The sequence below is a fragment of the Acromyrmex echinatior genome, chromosome 18, assembly GCF_024713525.1.
Source record: "Acromyrmex echinatior isolate Ae372 chromosome 18, ASM2471352v2, whole genome shotgun sequence".
Lineage (NCBI taxonomy): Eukaryota > Metazoa > Arthropoda > Insecta > Hymenoptera > Formicidae > Acromyrmex > Acromyrmex echinatior.
In genome coordinates this window covers 6,575,045-6,599,908 of record NC_141869.1, presented here as the reverse complement: position 1 = coordinate 6,599,908, position 24,864 = coordinate 6,575,045, and the positions used below count along the sequence as shown (strand labels likewise).

Sequence of the window (24,864 nt, the reverse complement as noted above, 5' to 3'; positions counted from 1 at the left end):
TCCCATTTCCTCATTGATAGCCACGTAATAGCCACGACGTATATAACTCTGACGTAATCGATCGCGACCATTATGACCTATGACGATGCCGCGCTCTATGACGTCTCAATGACGATAGCATATTCTATGACGAATGCAAATATGACGTCATTGTACGTCGGTCATAGGAAATCTTCAAAGGAAACTATTTGCGGCCAGCGACCTTTCGAATCGCCAACCTACCGAGTATTACGTATTCATGCTCACCTCGCTTTTCCCTACACGCTAGAATGGAATGATGTATGCATGCGTTTGCGCGCACATTTCCATGAAACTTCCGCGGGTTACGTCTAACGATAGACAGTTTGAATGCACTCCGTTTTCCAGAAATGCGGTCTACGCAAGAATGAAATAATCATCGTATTATTATTGACAACATAAGAAATCTTAATTAAGAGAAATAATCTTATTTATAGTCCAAGCTCTAATCTTGGTTTTTAATAATATTTAGGTACAAATTTTTGGAAATACATTTTTCAGTTTAAACCGATTCGATTTGTTGGGTTTGAAACGCAAGATTTCAAATTAGATTAATCGTCAATATGATAATGATGCTAATGAGCACTTTAAAAAACTGCGTTTTGATATTCACTGTCAGTGACACTGAAAATTTATAGCGTTACATGTACTATAGATTTCTAGAACTAGCAGTGAATATCAGAATACAATCGAGAAATCTGCAAAAAAGTTATTACAAAAATATCCCTCGACTAGAATTTGTGACTTGGAAGTCCCTCTCAGAATAGACGTTATGTCAATTCGACCAGCAAGGCATGTGAAAATATTTGTCGCAATAATTAGATAACTATATCGAGAAAAATGAGTTCGTCGAAAAAGGATAAAAATCAGAAAATTCTGATTAAATCAATCAGAATTTCAGTTATCTCAACTAGACTTTTAGTAGATTTAATCAGAAAATTTTCTGATTAAATGGTTAAATCTACTAAAATTCTAATTGATATAATTATTAATAATAATTGGAATTCTGATTTGTTCATTTTCCAATGAAGCCACTTATCTCAGTGCAGTGACAAGTAAGTACTAAGTGATCTCACTCCGGTTACGTTGCGAGAATATTGAATTTTGAGAAAACGGCTTGAAAATTGTTCGGAAGTGGCGTGCATCCAATTACACAATACTTTTTTCTTTTTTATCAGTTTCATATTTGTGAAACGTAAAAGCAGCGCGAAATTACACCCGTCTCAAAATTCCCAGAACGCGCTTAACTACTTCTGAAAATCTGTTAACCGGCTAGGGCGAAATGCTTTACGTGACCCGTTTGGTTTCGCGAGCGTCGTCGAACTGCGACCGTCTGGATTAAAGAAGGATAACGGTGTTAATAGTCGTTGTGCAACTGCGCGATATCTGCTAACCACCACGGCCGACGAGTTTATTCTTTCAACGTCCTTCTACAGCGATCTACTTCGAAAATTATATCGCGCGGCAATCGCACTGTAATTTCATTGCATACTTCCTCAAATCGCATTCTTATGCATTATCTACGGCACGCAAACCGAACTTTGGTCTCACTATACTTCCGCTTATTCCGCGAATCGTTACGCCATTGCGACGTCGAACGAAAAAACATTAGTCCTGTTTCTATTCTTCCTTCTATTCAAAAATAACATGTCTAATAGGTACACATTGTCGTTTTTAAATTTCAAAAGATTTTTCTTAATTTTCACCGAGATACAATTATTCTAAGCTGAAATTATGTACTAAACACTTAAAAAAAAATTATATTTTAATTTTTCATATAATCTAATTTTTCTCTTAATCTTTAGAGGACAGAGATCCATTGTTTAAATCTTATAGCTTTTCTTTAAATAAGATTCGTTATAATTCTTCATTTCATATTGTATTTTTTGCTTCAAAATCAGATATTGTTTCCATTATAGTAGCTTTCTAGCATCCTAAAAGTTAATAATGTAATATTATAAAATTAATATATATAATGCACAGAATATCAAGAGAATCATATATATATATATAATAATAATTTCCGACATAATAAAAAGCATAACTGGACTTAAACATAAATAATTAAGAGATCATCATAAATATGGAGTAGAATAGATAAATTGACGTAAGAGAAAAACCAATCAAATTAGACCTCGTCCTAGTTTTTAACTGAAACCACCTAAGAATTTAAACAGATGATTGTTATCCGGAAGCTTGGAAGAGTTAACGCATAATTCTTCAATAACGTTCAAGCGGAAGTAGTGCACTATTTTTCTAACGAGAATCTGCGGGAGGGGCTCCAACGAGATATCGATTTGATTCGGCCCGATATCTAAGCGATATTTCTTTCGCGAGCCAATATCGCGAGCCGTCTCTTTCTTCCTTCTTAATTTTCAGCCGTTATCTCCAGATTCCCTCGCGTGCCTCGACCTACTTAGGACGGTCGGCTTCCGGCTGCCTGTCGCCGCTAACGTTAACGTAGGAGTTCGGCAATCGGAGCGAGAACATTAAGGAGAATCAATGATCGTCCGTCTCTAACTTGCGACTCTCTTCGGAGGAGCTGCACCGATCGCTTTATTCAAATGATCGTCAGGATCACGATTTCCGGCTCGTCAGATGGTGCGGAATGTACAGCGTGTCGGTAATGTCTCCGGCGATGGAAGGAGACCGGATTGTTCGCGACGAAGAGCCGGATTTTACGACGATGAGGATCCGTAACCGGCATCCGAAAGTGCGTCGCGTGGTGGTTACAAATCGTTCGACCAACTTTCGAAAGTGTGAAGGCACTGCCTTGCGAGAGTGCGAGAGAGACGACGCGAACTTCCGGAAACGTGGAAACAACATCGCTCTTCGAGTTCGGCTCATCGGCACGTGCTCACGATTGGATTATATCGCCGCATCTGAAGCGAGTCGAATTTTATGTCGCTATAAATGACAAGTGTCTCCCCAAAAGTATAGCACACTAGCTGTAAAATTATTTGATGGTCTGATACGTTCGAACATCTCAGATCACACGCTTTTTCTTTCTGATCAGAAAAGGAAAATTTTGAATCATGAGATTGGAATCCGAAGGAATTTCAAACGCAACGCTGATTAACTTAATAAAATTGACTTAATATTAACTTCAATTTATATAGAACTCTAATTTCAAAATTAAAATTATCGATATATTTAGTACTAGAAATAATTTGAAAAAAATTAATAGTTAATCCGAATGTGCTAAATGAAAATTATGCATCGTTTAAAAGTGCGTTCTTTCAGCCACGCAATTAAAAAAATTTTAACTCGAGAGAATAGTCACTTAATTATTTTTAATTGGGGTACAAAAACACTCCAGGTGATTAAACAATCACCCGGAGTGCTTTTATACCCCAATTAAAATCACAATTAATTCACTATTATTAACAATGTATATTGTATTATATACTATTGTTTTGCGATTTATTAATATTTGAGAATATTATGAATTAATTACAATTTTTTGAAAAAAGTAAAAAACAAAGAAATATTAAACGTTATAAGCATATCATATATATATATAGCTTATTATGACGATATTTCCAAAAGAATAAAGATATTAATTAATAATGCTTTTTTAATGCGGCTTTTCGATGGAATTGCACATTCAAAGGTTCGTAAAAATAGTTATTAAAATGAAAGAAAATATATGTTACAATATCCATACAAAATAATATTTTATAACCATTTATTATATTTTTTTTCCATTGCGGTATAAAAACATTCCAGAACTATTCCCGGAGTAATTATTAGATGTATATATTAACAGAATTCTCAAATTTTGTCAATTAAATATGCAAATAACGACATGCTACGATAGAGACTGCATATCACAATTAAAATCCTAATTTTCGTTCTCGCTTTTTTGAGCTCTTCAATGAAGTCATTCGAGAGTTATTATCGTTAGTGTGGAACGGGATAAACAATATCGTTTCCACGATCATAGCGGCGAGTGTATGTACGACAGACCGAAATCGGCGAACATTCGCTCGACGGAACGTAAGTGGGTTATCCGCGTTTTCGCTCGAACGAGCGTCGATTCTGAACTGCCCGACCCCCGTACAGCAGCGTGTAATTAATTATGCCAATTGATCGAGTGGGTATCGGTCCGGCACGGCCATGCATGTTAATGTGCGAAAGGACATCTGTTTCCCCTCCGCGTGTATCCGCTTCGATAGCACACAAACGCAGCTACGAATGTACGCGCGCACAATACGTATGTACGCACAATCTATACCCGATGTCTACGCTCCGTCGAGAAATACGCGCGTGCGAGCGAACACGTGCACGACAAGTATCGCGTTATAGTTACCTACGTGCGATTGCACTTGAAAGAAACTTCTGCCAGACATACTTACGGTACTTTTTAATCCGCGGCTGTTACCGTTATATCTTGACTTTAAAGGAAATTCCAAATATGAAATTATATAAAGACTCTTGTTATCAAATAAAAAGAAATCTAAGAAAAGTATGTAAAGTCAAAAAACCAATAAAACTTGACTGAAAACATGTAACTATAGTAATACAAATTTTCGATATTATTCCTCTAAAAATCTTGATGTAAAATATCTCAGAATAATAAAATATCGATTTAGACAAATAATAATTATATGTTTCGACTTCTTGATCGAGCCATCTTCAGATTTACTGTAATAATAGTAAAGATAAGTTAAGTTAACGATCTCCGAATGGATTGTACGTTGACAGACAAAAATTGTTCCCAATCAGCTGATCGACGAATTCTGTCTGTCAACGTACAATCCATCGGAGATTGTTAACTTAACTTATCTTTACTTGGTATTATCATTTCACTCATCTACTACGAATTGCGACTGTTATTGTAGTAAATCTGAGGATGACTCGATGAAGCCGAAACATGTAATTATTGTTTGCTATGATTCTCATCGAGATATTTTATTGTCCTGAGATATTTTATATGTTATATCATCAAGATTTTTAGAGGAACGATATCGAGAATCTGTATTATTATAGTTACATATTTTTAATCAAGTTTTATTGATTTTTTGACTCTTATGTGCCCTTTATTTAGATTTATTTTTATTTAAAGGAAATCTAAGAATCTGTCGCAATTATATCTTTCATGCAGAAAACAATTATAATTACTAAAACATTGTACGTAATTTTTTTGATGAAGGAAGGAACTTTTGAAATTACATATATTCGTTTTTAACCTCACATATATCTTGCGACTAAAGAAAATGGAAGCATCTGTTGCAATTATATCTTTCGCGAAGGAAACAAGAAAAAAATTGTACATATTTTTTTGATGGAGGAAGCAATGTATCTGTTTTTGACCCACATCTTGCAAATGTCTATCTCTAACGATTTCTTTCAATTGTTTGAAGCACGCAAGGAAGTCATTATTTAATACGTACGTTCTTTCGATAGTTTCTTCAATCGCGCTCATCTTTACAATAATTTCTATCATAAAGAAAATGAAATGTATTTTTCTTAAAAATTTTATTAAAAAGAAATTCTTCCAATGTATAACACAATTGTTTAGACAAATGAATACATTTCATTTTTTTCTATAGATTTAGTAAAAAATATTGAGAATTCTATATAAAAGTTCCTGTCAAATGTTAAATTTTTATTTCGATTCAGCGGATAAATAATGTTATTACTTTCATTCTATTTTATGATTATTCAAGTACAATAATTCTCAGTTTGCATCGTGCATTGATCAGAATATCACGCCGAGTGCGTTTGCACGCATTGTACGCACAGGACAGAATTATAGGACAGAAGGAGATCAGGTGGACGCTGACAATGATTCCACGAGACGGACAGCAATGTCCTCGAGCTTGGGGACATATGCTGCGGATTTTTATGACCCTTCCATCCCTCTATCACTCGGGCTACACATCCCCCCGAAGTACGATTTTACCCTCGTGTAATACACGAGCTAGCGACGGCAATGTTGCAACCATTGTGCTACTCGCGTCGAGACGAGGGATCATCAGCGCTCATTGTCGTCGACTAATCGAATTTGGCATCGACCGAATCGCCCACGTGGATCGCCCAACCGTGGCGATGAACGCGATGCACGTGCAATGTCACCGTAAACAGAAGGGTACAGGGTTTTCGATTCTATCGGTGGTCGCGCCGTCAATGCGTTCATCAAAGGGCGCTCGTTTCGAATGTTTATACTGTTAACGTCTCTATCCTGATCGAATGGCGAATCACTCATTATTTTCTATAGAATCAAAAATTATCGCTCTCTGAATTTGGATTAAAAAAAATGTTTCATTAATTATTGCATCTTTTCTTTTCCTTGCTTTTTTTTTTAGTTCATCAGAAATAACAGAAGGCTGACATCTATATTTAAAATTTCACAGTTTCACAAGAATTTTGATTTTTTTAGGAAATTTTGCAAAATTCCTTCATTTCCTTGGCCGTTTTATATTTCTTTAACAATTCTTTGATCTCCCTGACTTCCAGTTTTGTAGCAACTCTGTGCAAAGGTTAAACGCACTATCTTAATTAAAACGCAATGCTATTTCCTTTCTAGGGTAAAAGCTTGTTCGAATAAAGATTAGAAAGTCTTTTCCTAAAAATTGAATTACATTCTAAATCTCCCGCATTCTGAACATTGTAATAGAAACTTTGCGCGTTATATGAAGGTATCACGAACGACATTGTACGAAAGCGTACCGGAAGCATAAGCGGCAGATTGCAACAGCGTTGGGAGCCATAAACGTTCGTCTCACTAACGGATGTTCATATTTAAGGATCACCAATGTTGCGAGCGTAACTTCTTCGGCACAAGTGGCCTGTTCTGATTTTTACGGTGGTTTCGCCAGGATCGGATTAATATTGCAGTAGATGTTGCGATAGCGTGACTCAGCATGCAAAGTAGGAGAGTTTAACGGACTCACGATTCGACTGCATTAATTTTCGGAATATCTATTCTTTTGTAAGAACAGAGTTAAAGTTTTCCAAATTTAATACGCGTTAATTGGTTAACATTGTTTTCTTTAATAATACATCTCTGAATGAAGTGAAGGAGTGAAGGTGCTAAAAAAACCTTCGTTGCTTTCGTTACAGACCACACACCGTGTGGCTATTTTCGGGGGTCGGCCACGCATACGGTGTGATGTTTAAATAGATTCGTCTAATTATATCGGCATTATTGTTTACATCATACGGACATAAATTTCAGACATAGATTTCGCATGTAACAGTAAAACTATTGAAACATTTAAAGGGAATGGTGTTAAGGCAGCTAGTATATGAACAAATGACGATAGTAATGATACTGTCTACATCAGATTATTCAGAGATTAAACCGGCCCTGCATCTTCCGACGAAAGATCGTGACTACCTATTGCGCGTACATGAGTACCACGTTGCGTGCAGACACCTTTATGGAATACCTAACAAGCAAGAGGCTTGCAGCATCTTGTGCTACGCAAAGTAGTCTTTTCATAAGCATCGGGACCCGAAGCGAATTACCTATATTATGTCAGTTATCATGAATGACTCAATATTTTTTTACATCTCAAATAGTCTCAGGAATATTCCGTCATGAAAATTAAAGCCAATTAAAAAAATAGACATGTAAGGATGTAGACATGTAAGGGTGAAGATGAAGCGAGAAAAAATTCATTAGACAAAAGAATCTCAAAAAACTTATTCTTAGATCAGGCCTGTCGAAAACTTAGCTCGCGAGTTAAACCCCTCCCCTTCTTCATCGTCTCCTTGAGTGAAACAAAGAAAGTAAAAAGAAAAAAACGCTAGAGCTCTGCTCACTTGACTGGTTGCTCTGACATCAATCCCTTTTTGTTTTTTTTATCCCGCTCAACAAGACGATGGAGAGATGGGAGAAAAATTTAGTTCGCGAGTTAAGTTTTGGACAGGCTTGTCTTAAAATTAAGAATATAATGTAATTAATGAAATCGGAGGAAGAGTTTCGAAGAAGTTAGGAGAGTTAGCCACTTATTCTCGCTAAAAGACGTCGCTGGCGTGAAAAGGAGAGATGACGTACGTTCTCGGTATGCCGTTGTTTCGCTGCACATGTGCTCCTCTCTGCATGTAACCATTTTTGAAGCTGAAAACCGTTGTGTATTCCGGCCCCCGTCATATAATACGCAACGGCGTATAATGTGCTTCCGCGTGCAGTAGCTATTAAATGACTGGTTACACGGCTCGAGACAGAAGCGACATCGCTTCCTGGAGAGATCGTAAGAGACGGAGTGCAGGAGGTGGAGAGAGGAAGATCTTAGGGATTCCCTCGAGGACCATCTTACCTTGGCATCCGAGGCAGAACCAAGATGAAGATGGATACGCGGAGAACGCTGGACCGCGCGGCGCTTCCTTCCCTTCGTGGGAGCGTTTCTGGGATTTGCTGGTGTCTGCTTAACGGTGTCTTCGGGGAACAGTGTGACTGATAGGCGATTTAATATTTTACACGCAGAAAAAATACACACAGAACTCTTCACCGGGAATAAACAGTAGCCTCCTATGGCGCTATTCTATGATTAGAATTTCATTTCGAAAGTTCTACATAATGTAATATTATTCTAAATAACATTTATTTTTATATGAATGTTATTTAAAATAATATTATATTATGTAGAACTAATCTAGAGAAAATGAGGAATACAGGGTGAACAAACGATGTTATTGCAGCATATTAGAGTAGAGATGACCATTCATTTCTTGGTTCATTTCTCATATCTATTAGTGATAGTTCGCTGATATACACTTACTGTTAGTGCCACACTATACATATTACCATGCATATGCCATTTAAGGTAAATACTAGCTTACTCCGATACACTACCGTGTCTCCTGATTATATGGTTTCATTTGGTGTACAGGAGAATGGGGAATTGCGAATATCTAAAGGAAAAATTAAATAAAATCGATGATTATTTATAAATTATAGAAGAATTTTAATCTAAGAATATTGGGTTTAATATACATAGTTAATTAATATTTATATATTATTAATATAAATTATAATTTTAAATTCAATTCGGCATTGCCCTGCGTAGCGGCGGATAATTTCAGAAAGTTTTGTTTTTTGTTTAAATTAAATTATAGTTTATATTGACATGTTGTGAATGCTAATTATTGCAGTTGTTTAAAGCCAAATGATTACAATATCTTTTAAATAGAGACTTTTATTAATCGATAAATCATCGTTTATTTAATTTTTTTTATGTGTTCGCAGTTCCATTTTCCCGTATAAAATTTAATTAATGCACACAATTTATATATCTCTCTCTGTGGATAAAAATAATTATCTCAACATTATTGGCGTTGCTATATACGCTATTTTACTTTGTTCTCAATGACATTTTACACGGTATCTAAATTACTGACAAATAAAATTTAATAATAGTGTGCACCTCTTCATCGAAAGGTTGATCTATTAACTCGTAGAAAATTGACATTACATTAAACGTATATAACTGGGTTGGATTTTCATCAGTACAATTAACACGAATGCAGTATAAATAGAAGTATTAACGAACGAGATTTTAGTACGAATCACCTTTGACAATTTTCGAGCGTTCAATCCGCTCACCGGTTAATTGTACCTTTATCGAGTTACACGATTGTTCGACGATCGCGCTAGAATTGACAAAGTAGTTATACAACTGAATAGACGTGGCACACACATTTCACTTCACACTAGCGGAGAAAAAACTTGGGAGATTCTCCCGAGAGGTATCGCGTACGGCTGGACTTGAGGTAGAAAGAGATGGATATTCGTAGAAACGTCAGGAATTGTTTTCTTCCTCCACCACCTCTATTCTTTTTCTTTCCTTTGCGTCTGAAGCGAAAGACGTTGCACTAAATTTTCCAGCAGGATAAAAATTCATCATGTTTGCGGCACGAATGTGAGCCTCCAACTACCATTATAAATGCACTGCTCCGATATCGATTAGGAGTATAATTACGCTGCCATTGTTAACAAGGTATTTTTCTTGGGCAAATACTGTTTTCAAGATCGTTTCAATTGTAACAGAATCTTGCAAATTCTCTTATCTTGAATTCTTAAAAATGTTGGAATGCTTCTTGGTTTCTAAGTTAAGGAATCTATGAAATTATTATGGAAAACGTTTGTTAGATCAACAGTTATTTTCTCAAGTTAATTTTCATTATTATTCTTAAGAATTGACCAATTTGTTTCCTTGAAACGTTGAAAAATGTCCAGACATCAATAATAATTAATGAACTCTTGTGATTGAACAAAATTCAAGTGCACTTTATTTATTCAATACCTTGATCCAAAATGTAATTATTGAGTTATTAATTTTAAATATTAAAAATTCATTGTACATAATCCTTTCTAATAAAATCACATTTTTTTTTTAAAAAGAAGCGTCACATTTCTTTTCATTTGAAATTATAGTAAATTTATTTGTTTTATCGTCGCGATAGAAAAATTCTCTATTAAGTAGTTTCCGGATAATCTTACGTCACTTTTGCAAATCTCTGAATAATATTTACGCGGTAATCAATGCTACGAACAGGAGAGATCGATTTATTATGCTACTAGATAGTATAATAAATCCGGTGGAGCGTTCGATTCCCGAGGGAGAGCAGGCATGAAAAGTCCCTCTTGAAAGAGAGTTTGAACGGGGCAATACGAAGTACCTTCTCAGTTTCGATACCTCACGAGAAGGGGATGAGGGAGGGAGGAGAGGATATCGCCTACCCCTTTCGTTCCTCCGATTCTCGGCCGTATAGATATCTCGGTGTAGTATCTCGCGTCAAATGGGAAGCGCTTTTGAAACTCTTCTCTCTCTCTCGGAACGTGCCGATTTTATCGGAAGAAGCCCTTTCATCCGCTCGTCAGACTATTCGACTCACGTATTACTCCTCGTCGGCCGTCTTTTAATGGGGCCTCCTCCTCTACCCCCCTTGAGTGCATTCGCTGCTTATCGGCTCGCCGAAGGTCCCTCGGATTGTCCACGATTATATTTTCGAGGATTGGAGGAGCTTCCGATCCAAGAGTTACATTTGATGTCAACGATTATTCGAGCAATTTAATATCAGTACTTTTCTGTAAATAATATATGCAGATGCGTACTCTCTAAAAGTTTCAGAGCGAATCTCACTCTGAAAAACGAATCTGACTTTTAAAGATTGAAAATTGAGCGACTCTTTTTTTAAGACTGGCTCAATTTTCGCTCTTTAGAAGCTTCCACTTTAAAAGAATTTAAAGAATAAATAAATAGAAGTAAATGTTTCAATTGAGAAAAATATTCAGTCAAATGTAATGAAAAAATTTCTTGGTCAATAATATTCATCTATTATATCCCTACTAAATCTTCGAATATTATCGTAGCTTCGTATGAAAAGGTTTCAATAAATAATAAAAGCAGAATGGTAAAATTATTAAGCTAACGACCATCAGTCTGTGTGTGTGGTGAACAATTTTTGATTTCTGATATACAAGTTAAATTGTACAGCTTCGGTCGAACAATGTTGTAATTTTGCCCGACAGAAATAAAAAGCCATGAGAATGCTTATAAAATAGAAGTGTGCGTCTCGAATGCCTCCGGTATCGCCGCATGTAATTTACCGTCGACGTTGAGCGTCAAGGTTTCGCCTTGTTGTCGCGAATACGCGCGCGGACGTCATCGAATTATGGAAATGTACCTCGCGCTCGTTCTAATTCTTCTTTTATTATCTCCCAATGGAGTTTGCCCGCCATTTCTATGATAATGGCAAATTTTTCCATCCGGTGTTTGTAACACACCGAGTTAAGAATCGTGCCAGTGTATCACTCTTACGAATCCGCGTATCGCTGTGCTTTCCGCGAGCGCATTTGAGTGCTATCGGTAGCTATCGTTACTATTGGTTTCTTTGTTATCAATACATCGTAACGAATTGTGTTGATTTTTCGAATTTCGTACGCGAACAGCCATTATGAATTATCCGTATAAAATCTTTCGATAAGATCAAAAGAAGAGAATTGAATTATCACCATCGTTCTATTCTCGTTGAAAATTTTCTTTCATCGACACGATTTGGAGAAAAACTGATTTTGATGAAGTGTCTAAAAATTTAATTAAATGTAGGTCTGAAAATAATTTTGTTTGGATTATTACAGGACTGTCATAAATAAATTCCTTATCCTAAAATTCCATTATTTTTCCTTAATGTCGAAACAAAATTTTATGAATATTTCTTTAACTTTAATAAGATTTCAAAATTTTTTGTATTTTCGTTCTGATTTGGAAACCGTCAAATATTTTGTTGAAAGATTAATTTAACATAGTAATGTAAATTAATATTGTTAACAACAATATTAATATTAATATTGTTTGCATTTTTAATTATTAAGTTGATAATATTGCAAAACTATAGGTCTGATATGTATTAAACTTTTTTAAAGCCAATAATTTTAATTTTTTACAAAGTTTTGTAAAGTTCTCTAACTTTTCTCTAATTTCTTTAATCGTTTTTGATTTCTCTGCTAATTCCCTGATTTCTTTGATTTCCAATTTTGTGACAACTCGGATTAAAATAATTATATAGGATGTTCAAGCTGAATGCTAGAATATTGAAACTTTTTGCAGTATTATCAATAACATTTAAGCGGTTTTACATGATTATTTTAATAAGCCAATAAAAATTATTTTCATATCTAAATTTTTATATACTTCAGTAAAACCGATTTTTCCGTCCAGAATTATAATTCTTTAAAATAATTTATACGTTTAAAAATAATATATAAATTACTTAATAATTACTAATTTTGTAATGTTTGCAAATCCTATTTTTTATAATAATTTAAAAAACTTGATATTTTTATGTCCAATATTAAGAATAAAATAAATAAAAAATTAGAATCTTTTGAGATGAGAAACTCGATATTTATTAATGATTTATGACTTGATTTCATTTCATTGTCATAAATATGTTAAATTGTTTTATCTCTTATTGAGGAAAAAGTAGAAAATCCTGAGATAGTATCAACAATACATCTCTTATCGAAAGATGACAATTTAACACATTTATGATAATGAAATAAAAGGTAAATGTAATATGAATTTATACTTACATCGGAAAAGCATTGCATTTAAATTCAATGCATAATGCAAGTAAGAAGTATCTTAAAAATTTTTTAGTTTGACAATTGACTGACATTAATCCAATGATTCGAAGAAAACTACGTAAAGAAAGAAGTTGAAAATTGATGCGAGTTAAATTTACGATTATGAATAGAGTGGAATTTCATGTTTAATAGATAAATGGAGTTCGCGTCGTAAAATAATTCAAACATAAAACTATAAAACTCAAGATTAAGCTATGAAAGTTTCGCATTTAAATCCATCATCAGATCGCCGCGGCGAATCTCTCGGATACGAGATATCTTAAATAATTCCCGGACTGACGTTTTATCGACAACAAATCACTCGCATCCCCGTTTGTTCAATCGTTCGTCCGGTAGCGCCGATCTTCGATATTTTCTCCCGCCTAATGCCTTCACGTGCATTCTGCATTCTCTTCGACAAACTCCCTCACGCTCCATCGGCACGATCTATTCAGAGATCGACGTACACACGCATACGCCGACATCGGCCGGGAAAAGTGCGTCTACGCACGTATATACCGTGATGAGAGAGACGAGCACAAATCACGAAGCGCGCACGGGAGCGATGCATCACGAGGTACAGGCTATTGATGGCTGTCTCCTGCAATTGACGTGCGAGCGTCGAGCTGCACGCAGCCACGCACGCTACGTGCATCTCGATGGCGAGCGGTCGTTGAGTGCACGCGCCCGATGCACCAATTCCCGACCACCTCTCGCCATCTCCGTGCGCGAAGGAGAGAACGATATTATCCCGTGATGGATGCTCCATCCGTCAGGCATCGCGAATATCTCGCGCGACGCGGCCACGTCAACGAGACGCCATCGTCGACCTCCCTCGACGATCTCGTAGCGATGCGATGTATGCGGCTCGACATCGTCTGTCGCGTCGCATTCATCCCCCCGAGAAACGACGAGACCGCGTCGATCGACCTCCTCAGAAGAGCGAGTACTTGACAATGAAGCGTCATACGACTGATGTTGCCTATCCTTGACAACATCAGATCAGACAAGGTAGGTCATACGGGTGCTCTTTGAATTTAGTAAATGTTAAATCAATTACGATTCTAAAAAATTTCAAAATAAATCCTGATAACGAAAATTCTTTTTTATTGACTAAAATACAAACGTTACGTTTAATTAAATTGTGAAGGAAATAAAATTGGAGAAACAAAATTAATAAACTTATATTACGATTTTTATAAATTTACATGCACAACTTTATTTACAAAAATTGATTTTTATTTAATAAATTTTTAACAAAAATTGTGTTTAATTTAAATTGCGTGTTTGAATAAGTTGTTGCTCGATTTGCAATTTTAATATGGAAAATATTTTAAAAAATGAATTCGCTATATTCCGTCGAAAAGAAATGGCTTTCTTTATAACGTAATTATAAAACGCAAAAGAAGAAGAAAAAAAAATCCAGAACATTTAATTAAAGGCTATATTAGCACCTGAATAATACAATAGAAGGAATGCATGCGATCGATTAAGTGCTTGTGATATATTATACAAATAATTTACGTGACTACTGCGGTATAAGACCAATAGCATGAAAGCGCGCGTTTATCGTATATGCGCATTCGCTTTTCCGACAATATCGGTTATTACGATAATAGTCGATGCTAATCCGTCGATTACCGTTTGCGCCGGCAATAACATTTACCGGTTAGACAATAATTCGATATATCACCAAAGGCGTATCCCACCGGGAACCGGTGGAGCTGCGAGGTCTACGCTCCACGTCCCCGTTAACCACCGACAGACGGCGGACTCGATTGCCCGATATCGATCGTCGCCATTCCACACGTCGGTGTTATACGCAAACACGTTACGCCAAACGCGTTATGTTGAATTCGTCCGGTGACTAATAAATGTGGTTAGTCATGAACTTAGCACATAACTGTCGGCTTCTACCAAATAATTTGCAAAGTAGCTGTCAGATATCTAATATTGGATCCAAACTAGCAAGCACGAATAAACTGTAAACTCGTCTCAATGGCTGCATTCAGTAGAAAAAGCAACTTTACAACGATTGTAAAACTTCTGTAATATAATTGGTTTATACCATTTAAATTCAGTGAGGAACTAAGGGCGAGATCAATCATATATTAAAAAATTTTACAGTAGTTTTAGTTGTGCAAAATTGTTTTTTTCTGATAAATCAATGAGTGCAACGGTATTGCCAGTACGGCTGGCTTAATCTGGAGATCTGGTTTTACATCGATATATTCGCGTTTTCAAATCAATTGAAATCGCGAGATTCGATTTTTTTTGCAATGTTTCGCCGGATAGGAAGGATTAGATGCCTCCGACTTATTTTCCCAAATTATACAGCTCATCTACATTGGAACCTTATAACAGCGCGCGGTTTTAAACGTACAAAATGAAGATGGTTCACTACTACTTCATTTCTAAACCATGAAATTTAGAGCTTTATTGGGGGCTGCAATTCTAGCGCTACCTCCACTCACACTACTCACAGTCTATCACGCATGGAAAGGATTTTGTACGCTTCCAGTGTATTCTCACACTGCGAGATTCGAAAGAAATATTCTACGGATATCTCATGTTGAGGATCTTTGTATGGAAAGCCACGAATATTAATCATTTTAATTAATCATCTTCGATCCAGGATGTAACGCCGTCACGCGTCGCTTATGAGTCCGCGAAATCAATTCGGGTAGCCGAATATCGTCCCAAATCATGCTTGACACAAAGACTTCGTGGAGAACCGATAAATTTGCCGTCAGCTTCGACAGTTGGACACGAGTTAAGCAAGCAGGAGAGTTCCCGTTCGGATCGATTCGAAGTTCAGGCGCCGTTGATCGACACTTCCATCGATATGCGTTCGGACGCATAGGCACCGCTGATCGCCGTCGACGTTAATCCAGCCGGATGCGGGAAAATGGAGAGAAACCGCGACCACGTGGAGTCGGACAGTCGTAATTGGTGGATCAGACTCCGGTTAGCAGATCGACCGACAAGCTGACGTTCCTCCGGCGAGCGATCGGATCGGCCTGTATCCGGATTCATTAAACGGGAAACAGGAGAACGCCTGAGGGATGACACGAGCTCCCCTCACGTGCCACCGAAGGATCCCTGTCCGTGTCAGAAGTTTGCCGCGAGTTAACGGGGTTAACGAAGTTCCGCGGCGCGGCCGACGTGTAAATAAGAGAATGATCCGCAAAGAGTTGCGGTCAAGCTTGACGTTGAGAAGACTGCAACACGGCGATCACTTTGGTTTAAAAAGTTGATGAGCGCTACCGTTACTACGCGACTAGCAATTGCCGTAAGCAAAGGGATTTAACGGCGTAAACGTTAAAGGGATTTAACGGTTGTAAATTTACGTGTAAGAATATGATTGAATCTCTAAGTTGTTCCTTCAGTAATGTTTTCTTGAGATCTCTGCGAGTATCTCTTCAAAATTGCGAACCTTGACTTTTCATTCTCTCTCTCTCTCTCTCTCTCTCTCGTCGAATATTTGGATTATAGATTTTCGCGACAAGTCGATTTCGCGGTAAGAAATCCGATTTCCAAGCCGTAATTTTTGTTGAATAAGAGTGGCGCATTTTCGAGAAATATACGTATAAAGATCTGTCGCGTCTTTGGAAATTCTCCATATAACTTTGTTCGCCTGTGACCCAGTTTATAGCGGAATCACCGTCGCGAAGTTATTGAAAACAGTGAACACGATTCAGATTCACATCGGTGCTTTACGACCCATAACCGATGTGTATAGCAACAAATGCACAATATATAAAGTGCACATACACACACACACATACACACAAATACATATCGGCAGTAGCGATGGCCTTCAAACCTACTTGCAATTTTCGAACAAAGCAAATAGACACTAGTTCTAGAACTATCGATAACATATTTCATGTTAATATCACGAGTCTCACGAGAATTCGAACAAGACGAGTCTCCATTCGCTTGATTTAATTCATAGTTATATAGGAACTGAAATCGAATCCGTTTCAATGAATACTTACGCGAAGCATTTGACGTTTGTTGTACCAAATATTTATATATATATAGCATGATTGACAACAAAATAAAAGAGGCATTACTACGTGTTCGTATTTGACGCCTCTCCATCGGTTTGATTACACTTTGATACCTTATCGATTTTTCATGCTTTTGACGGATTGATATTTTATTCGTGCACTGTGAAAAATGAATATCAAGATTATTCTGTCAGAGTACTGTCATGTGTTAGTCATTTTATATGCTGTACTAGCTGTCCTGTTCCCTTCATCTATCAAGTTGTCGATTAAAGTTTGACCGATTTGAAGTCGGATTTTTTTATTCATAAAAAGTGTAGAAAATTTGACTGTATAATTTTGTTTGTTACTGTAGAAATTCGTGTATGTTTGTCTAAGGGAAATGCGGAAGATCGATGAAACCGTATGACTTCTCGTTCATTCAAGTGCTTATTAGTTCAAAACCTCGCACGAGATGTTCGATGCCATCGCTGCGCGCCTATCGTTCAACGAGATATCGCGGAGGATTATTGGAGATTCATTTTACGCGATATACAGCTGAGTCGTGTCCCGTAATAAACTTTATGTCGTTGCTTCCGATTGTCGAATGCAGCTACCTGACGACGCGATGTGAGACCATTATATGACATAAAAGCCCTACAACGTGGAGCATACATCCCTATCCTGCACGTGTCGCCTCTCCTTTCTCTCTCTATCTCTTTTTATTCACACGCATGTCTGCATACGTATATATATATATATATAGTCAGTAAAAGTACTCGCGAAAAACGCGAATTATTATCGGGAGAACAACAAACATCGGCGTGGCGGAATTTATTGTAACGAGCGATTTTGTGCCTATAATATTCTGGGAAGAATCATCGTCACGATCTCGCATAGATGAGTTGTCTTTATGTACGAGATATTGCGCCATATATTTTGATCGCATTTCCGAAAGTAATTCTCGTTTTCGATGCGAACAAACCGCATTGTACTTTTACGGTAGCAGTACAAATTCGCGAACATATAAAAATTCATCCAAGTGTCATCAAACGTTCGACATAAAAGTCTCAAAAATTTTAAGAATTTATTAAAAGTATAAATCTCCAAAGATATGTAAATATCGGTTATATTATTATCTCTTTACGTGGTTCAGTTCATAAAAATCTCTGTTGAAAAAGCAAAAGTTAAACGACTCGAGTTTCTCTTCAGGCTAAAGACACGTGCATTTCGAGCGAGAAACGCAGATATGTAGGATACGCTATTTCGGAAGTTGCAGAGCTCTGCAGATTGATGGATGGAGATAGTATAATTTATGGAGGATTACGCGGTCCGCGAGATCTTGTTCCGGCATCCACGAGATACACGGAACGTCAACGTGGTGGTCTGATAACGTCGTGGGCGGAACAATTAGAACGCACAGAAAAAGCCAGATACGAAGAAGAGATAGGTCGCGATACGGCTGCACGCCAGAGAACGTCGTATGCAACGCGGTCATCGCTGACTACACGCGATGCACGATGCGACTTCGAGTGCGGTAATTTCGATGCGCCTTATCAAATATATTACTCGCTGCAGTATATTTTACGGTAGTATATATCGTAATTTTATGTACATGCGACTCTTCTTCCAAAGAAATTCAATTCCTCTCCTCCCCCCTAAAAAAAATGTGTTTATAAAATTTATATTCGAGCGATAATTGTGTGCAAAATAGTTCACTTGATTTACAGTAATATTTACTTTTGAATTTCATTTAATGTATTCTTCGTATTTATTTTACAAATTCAGTATAAAATTAATTTTTTAAACTAGTTTAATGAAAATATATATTATTAAAGGTAACAAAACCTAAAAATTGTAAATCGGTTTTGGAAAAAATATATACTATAATATACGTATAATATATACATATAATATATAAAATGTATAGATCATATATTCAAAGTGAATTTTTTAATTATTTAAAAATATAAATTGAAGGATACATTCTGCAAAACATTTCGTCTAGATTTGTAAATTTATATTTATAAACGATTAAAAAAAATTGAAATTAAAATATTTTATATTAAAATTTAAATACTTTTTAATAATAAAATAAAATCTCTTTTTGAGATCGTGTCGTTGAACTATATTTACATTGTATTTGTTAGAACATATCGGTGACTGATCTTTATTCTACTATTGATAACATATCTATCCCATAAAATAACATCAACTAATACAATGATATCCCTTTTTACAGAATTTTAAAAGCTTTATAATGTTTTCAGAATAAATAATTATATATTTTACTAATCTTACTTATTTTTCTGATTCTTCTCATTACCTTTCAAATCACATAATTTTCTAAAACCTAATATTGAGTTCATTTGGAACAAAACGTTTACTTTACATTTGTATCTTCGAATCCCATCGAGAAGAGCAGCACTCGCGTAATTCGTAAGTGAACACAAAATATCGGTTTGATTTATCTTGACGAAAAAAACAAACCAGTTAACGAACAAAACAACCTAGCGAGCGTATCGGCGCTTAATTGTGCGAAGTGGAGATGAATTTTCCGGAACTAACGAACGCCTCGTCGTCTCACCACACGGAAGATCGAATCGTTCTTTTCTCTTCTCTTTCTTTTTTTTTTTTTCTTATACTATCCTCTCTTTCCTGACATCGCTCTATTTTCGAGTGCCACGCAAGATGCCGCAAGTTCGCAAGCTAATGGGCGCCTCGAGTATTTCTGCGTTCGGTCCGTTAAACGGGCCAATTTACGTGACTTTCTGATCTCAACTTGGGCTGCGAATCGCGATGCGGTTCGATGGCGAGGGTATGTCTTGGAAACTTATGAAAATTCTGAACTGAGATCACGAAATGGTTAGATAAATTGTTGCTATGAGAATAAGGTTTTAAGCAGAATTAAAAGATTTGAAACATTTGTATTTCAAATTAATATTTTTGAGCTACGTTTTTAACAATATTACGGAAGCGTAATGTAATTTGTGAAGGAAATAACATTTGATGATAAAGTGGAAAACATTTATTATTTCTTATCATTCCTGTGTTAGATAGTTTAGTTATTCCGTAAAGTGTAAGTTTAACTTTTATTTTTTATATTCATATTAAGCGGCATCTACAATGAGATTTTATATCTTATACTTTAAGCTCTAAGCCGTAAGAAATTGACCGATTACAATTGAATGTAAAGAGAACAATTGTCTATGATCAATTTCTTACGATTTAACATCCGTTTTTATCAATGTAGATTAAATTTAATCTCGATTTAACTTTCTATCTTTCTCTATAAAAATTAGAAAAAAATGAAGAGTAAATTAAACCGAGATTAAAATTAATCTACATTTGTAGAAATGAACATTAGGGCTTAAAACTTAAGTTTGCGCTTTGAAACTCAATGTAGATCTTGCTTTAGCGAAGAAATTAATTTTATCCAATTTATTCGAGCGATTTGCTCGTTATAGCATAGTGAAAAGATACATTACGAATGAACCTTTGTGGAGGGTGGATACGCACGGAATTTCGTTTAATTACGAATTTATATCGCAGTGATAATTAAGCGATGTGGAAAGTTCATTTATGGCAAGTCAATGACGCGCGTGCGTTGTTTCGAATTTTACGAGAAACTACGTACTTACAAACGTCAGTCGTATTAGCGGTAGCGATTAAATGCAATGCCGGCTGCATGCGGGAGTCACGAAATACTAATCTGCCTTCGCCTCTCTCTGTGTCATTGGACCACCAATGAAGCTCGCTTATGACGCAGCTTGCAACTCCACCAAGCCGATGTGTTCGGCTTCAAGCTCCGAAATCGCGTTAGAGCCCTCCGACGAGCAAAGGCAGACTTTCGGGGGCGGTATTATGGTAAAGACAGGGGCTTAAAGCTCGCGGTTTAATCCCGCTTACAACATACGTGTGCATAAAAGCGCCGGTACTTCCGGTGTTTTCTCCGTTAACGAGCGCATTACTCGTACATTCATCGTAGTATAATTACAACCGCACAGTGGAATTACTTGAGACTTTCGACATTTTAGTTAATATCAACAACATGGATAAAATATTTGAGAATTTTTTCTGAAAAACGATTTAAAAAAAGAGAGATAGGTAAAATGATGAATCACACGTTAATTTAGGGATTCTTTAAAGTTACAATCATTAATTCAATACTTTTTTTTCAGTTTTGTCGTCTCTATTGTTAAAAATTCATGTTATCTATCATAAATCGCAATGGCGCATTGGATTTTCGTTAATCGTGAAAGCATCAATCGTGATGCCCATGTAAATAAGTTATGTGACCTATGAATAACACACGCGATAACGAAGTCAATGCTGCAATGGTGAATTATGATTAACATGAATAGATCGCGGGGAGGGCTGGCAAGTGGTACAAATAATAAATCATATAAATAATACGCCGGCGAATAATGGGAGCGCAAAAATGAGTTTTGAAATGTGCAATTAGTGCAGACACATCGTGAGGTGAGTTTTAAGTGACATTAATTTACGGTCACTTCGTGTCGCATATCTCGGTGCAGCTCGATCCGCGCAATGGCGCTGGAGCATAATTTCTCGGCGAATATCGCTTTTAGGAGAAACGTCGCTCCGCCGAGTCCGCGCGAGCCCGATCGATGCGATTTTAATTGCTCGTTTCCACTCATTTTTTGTTGAAGAAAAACAGAAAGAGCTGTGCACTCGACGATGAAAATATTCACGTCGCGTTCTCGCATCATATTTCGAAATTAATTGATCGATGGCGACCATCGAATAAGCTTGTTTTCGAAGTTGCTTTCAATCATTGAAGGCGCGCACCTTTGATATCAAATTTAGCATTGCTTTTGCTCGACCAGTTTTGTCAACAATTATTGTATTATTATAATCAACGGGACAATTCAAATTGAATGGTGCCCTTAAATTTGATAAACATGCACGATAAAATTATAACGCTGACTTTGTATCATGACAATAATCAATTGTATGGCGCTAGTATTGTAAGGTAATTTTTACAGTATGTGATGTAATGAAATTCTTAATTTAAAAATTCCAGATAAAATATCCACAATAAAAATCAATTTGCCAGCGACTTAAAATAAAGCACGAATTTAGCGCTCAGTTCCTTTTATATAGAAGCAATCAAGTTTTACTTCTCGTCCGATAAAAGGTAAAAAAACATATTACTATCGCTCCATAAAATGAATTTCACAAAACTTTATTTCTCGGAATAAGATTGACTTGCAAGATGATTATATTTAATCTTTCATTTTAATTCACTTCTAAAATTCTTTAATTGGTCACGAATCATTTATCACATTTACTATTTTATCTTCATTAATCATTAAAATATGAATGAGATTTCTTTAAATATAAGAGGTTCGAATAAGTTTGTTAGGAGTCAATCTTAGAAGCTCAGGTTTAATTTAGCTCATCATTTAACCGCGTCTCGTCTTCGTCATGAGAATCTGCAAGATATTTGCGTGGTACAGGCGATGATATTCGAGGCGATACTCGAAGATCTGCAACGTGGTGCATATGAGTGCAACCGAGTGCATCGCCAACGAATGAGAGTGCGGATGCTGCCTCAGCAACATCGTCTGCACCTCTTCTGCCCTTCTCATCGCCACTGCGTCTCTCACGAGAGAAGAGAACGACGGTGATGGGCGGAAAGAAGAGAACGATCTTCCGGAGAGAGAGAGAGAGAGAGGAGGGGGGAGGAGGGGTTCGTCGTCGCAAGGCCGCAGTGAAACAATGCGGGCATCGATCGACCCTCTCTGCCCTCTTAAGATGCCGTGTCAAGTTAACTTCCCTTGGCGCCCGTTGCCAATGTCCTCGTCGGCGTTCATCCTTAGAATGTACCTCGCGCGCTGAATTCCGCGGCGCGGGCATATTCGTGTGTCACAAAGATATTGGCGCCAATATAGTTACAATGATCGCTCAATTAAGAGTCGAGGCGACAAAAGGACAAAAGGAGATGATTCCGCAAGAGAGGAGATATCTTACTATCTTGGTCGCAACTTGCGATCAATTGTTGTGACTTTCGATATGGAATTTTGCAATTTGCGACTTGTTTCTCGGTGTATAACGTAGTACAACGATTAGATATTCGCAAATAAATGACTTACTGACGAACTATGTTTGGTTTTCTGAGCGATCTTTATCTTGTTAAAAATATATGCATATATAAATATGAAAAATAACTTGAAAAATAACATTCGAGCAAAAACGCGAAAGTTAGAATAAAAAAATCCTAACGTCTAACTCTGAACGACGCGACGCTAAACGAGATTTTCTTTGATCTGGACGATCTCTCGACCTCGTAGAGACGGTATATCCTCGTAATCTATCAGCGATTCTTTTTCTATTTTGTCCACATCCTTCTCTCTTTCTCTCTACTTATCTGTCTTTTTCCAAGTATTTCCAAGAACGTCCGTGCTGGGGAATCTTAAACTAGGAATAGTTCCCCTCGAGCGAGTTCGAGGTGTCGTCGCTTTCTCGAACGGTGTCGTGGAGTCTTATTCCTTTCTTTCTTCCCTCGGTCCGTTTTTCGAGTCCGAGTTGGACGTCCCGCGAGACTCCTCAAGCGTAGGACTTTCGTCCAGATAATCCTTCTCCTCCTCCTTCTGTTCCGTTCCTCGACGCCTCTCACTTATCGGACTTGTATCTCAACCCCTTTCGCGAACAACCGATCTCCTTCTGGCCACTCGGTGGATTTTAGAGTGATACCCTAACATGCTCGTCGCGTCGTCGCCTCGTTTGGAAATCACGTCGAAGGAATCGCTGTCGATAACAACTTTAGCTGTGGAGAAAAGACGATGACGGTGATTGATAAACACAGAATGTTTCTTCAGAATATAGATCTTGATTTTTTTTTAAGTACACTGGATGCTGAAGAGTTTCCATTGTTCTAAATTATTCAAACATACTTTTTGCTCCTTTTTTAAATCCTGGTTGAGACAATATTTTTCACAGTAAGTTCTTTAAAGATTTAGTTTTAATAGTATTATTAACGAACAATTTAATAGTATTATTATCAAATCGATGATCAATGTAACTTATTATTTCAGTTTATAATTTTGTTGCAAATCCAACAGTAATCGGCGTGAAGTTTAAATTGAAAGATGTATTTAAAGTTACATAAAGTATTATTAGGCACTATTATCTAATCTCAAATGTGTTTGACACTTTCTTATTTATTTAATTAAGAAATTAATTATTCTCTTACTTTTAATAATCAATTATTATCTTATGTACGCTTTATAAGATACTATAAATTCGTTTTTCAAAATAATGTTTTTTCACCGATAAATAAAATTAATTTCTAAAATAGAAGAGACATAGTTAGTAGCTGATTAAGTGTATACTAGCTTCAGCACTTAAACTTTCTTCATTTCGATTCGATTTCCTGTGGGAGATATTGGCTTTGACACATTCAATACTTCGTCATGGACACTCATCGACAGTTCGCTTAGACGAGCTCACCTCATACGTTTATCACAAACGAGACCCGTAAAACTCTAACAGAACATTCGTTTCACTTAAGACTATAATGGATATTTATTTGCTAGCACGCCAGTGACGGTAATTAGCGTCGCATCCTGTCCTCGAACGCGTCGTAAAACGCGCGATAGATCCTTCTGTCCTACGGACAAGGATCATGTAACGAACATTCTCAATGGAACAGCTGCCTATGGCCCATTTCATCCTTATCCTGTGCGCGTGTAAACGTATCTTCGCTCAAGATTAGCCTCGTTTGCTATCGCGAGCCGACGTTTCGTC

The 24,864-nt window shown here is 36.7% G+C and overlaps 1 protein-coding gene and 1 long non-coding RNA gene across 33 annotated transcripts in view; one reads left to right on the top strand and one right to left on the bottom strand.

Annotated features, from left to right (window-relative positions):
- pxb (putative Hedgehog signaling attenuator pxb) overlaps nt 1-24,864 on the bottom strand; it is a 647,697-nt gene that overhangs the window by 179,033 nt on the left and 443,800 nt on the right. The gene's annotated exons all lie outside the window — the stretch shown is intronic.
- The window catches only part of LOC105144806 (uncharacterized), a 450,557-nt gene that overhangs the window by 193,883 nt on the left and 231,810 nt on the right, over nt 1-24,864 (top strand). The window lies entirely within an intron of this gene.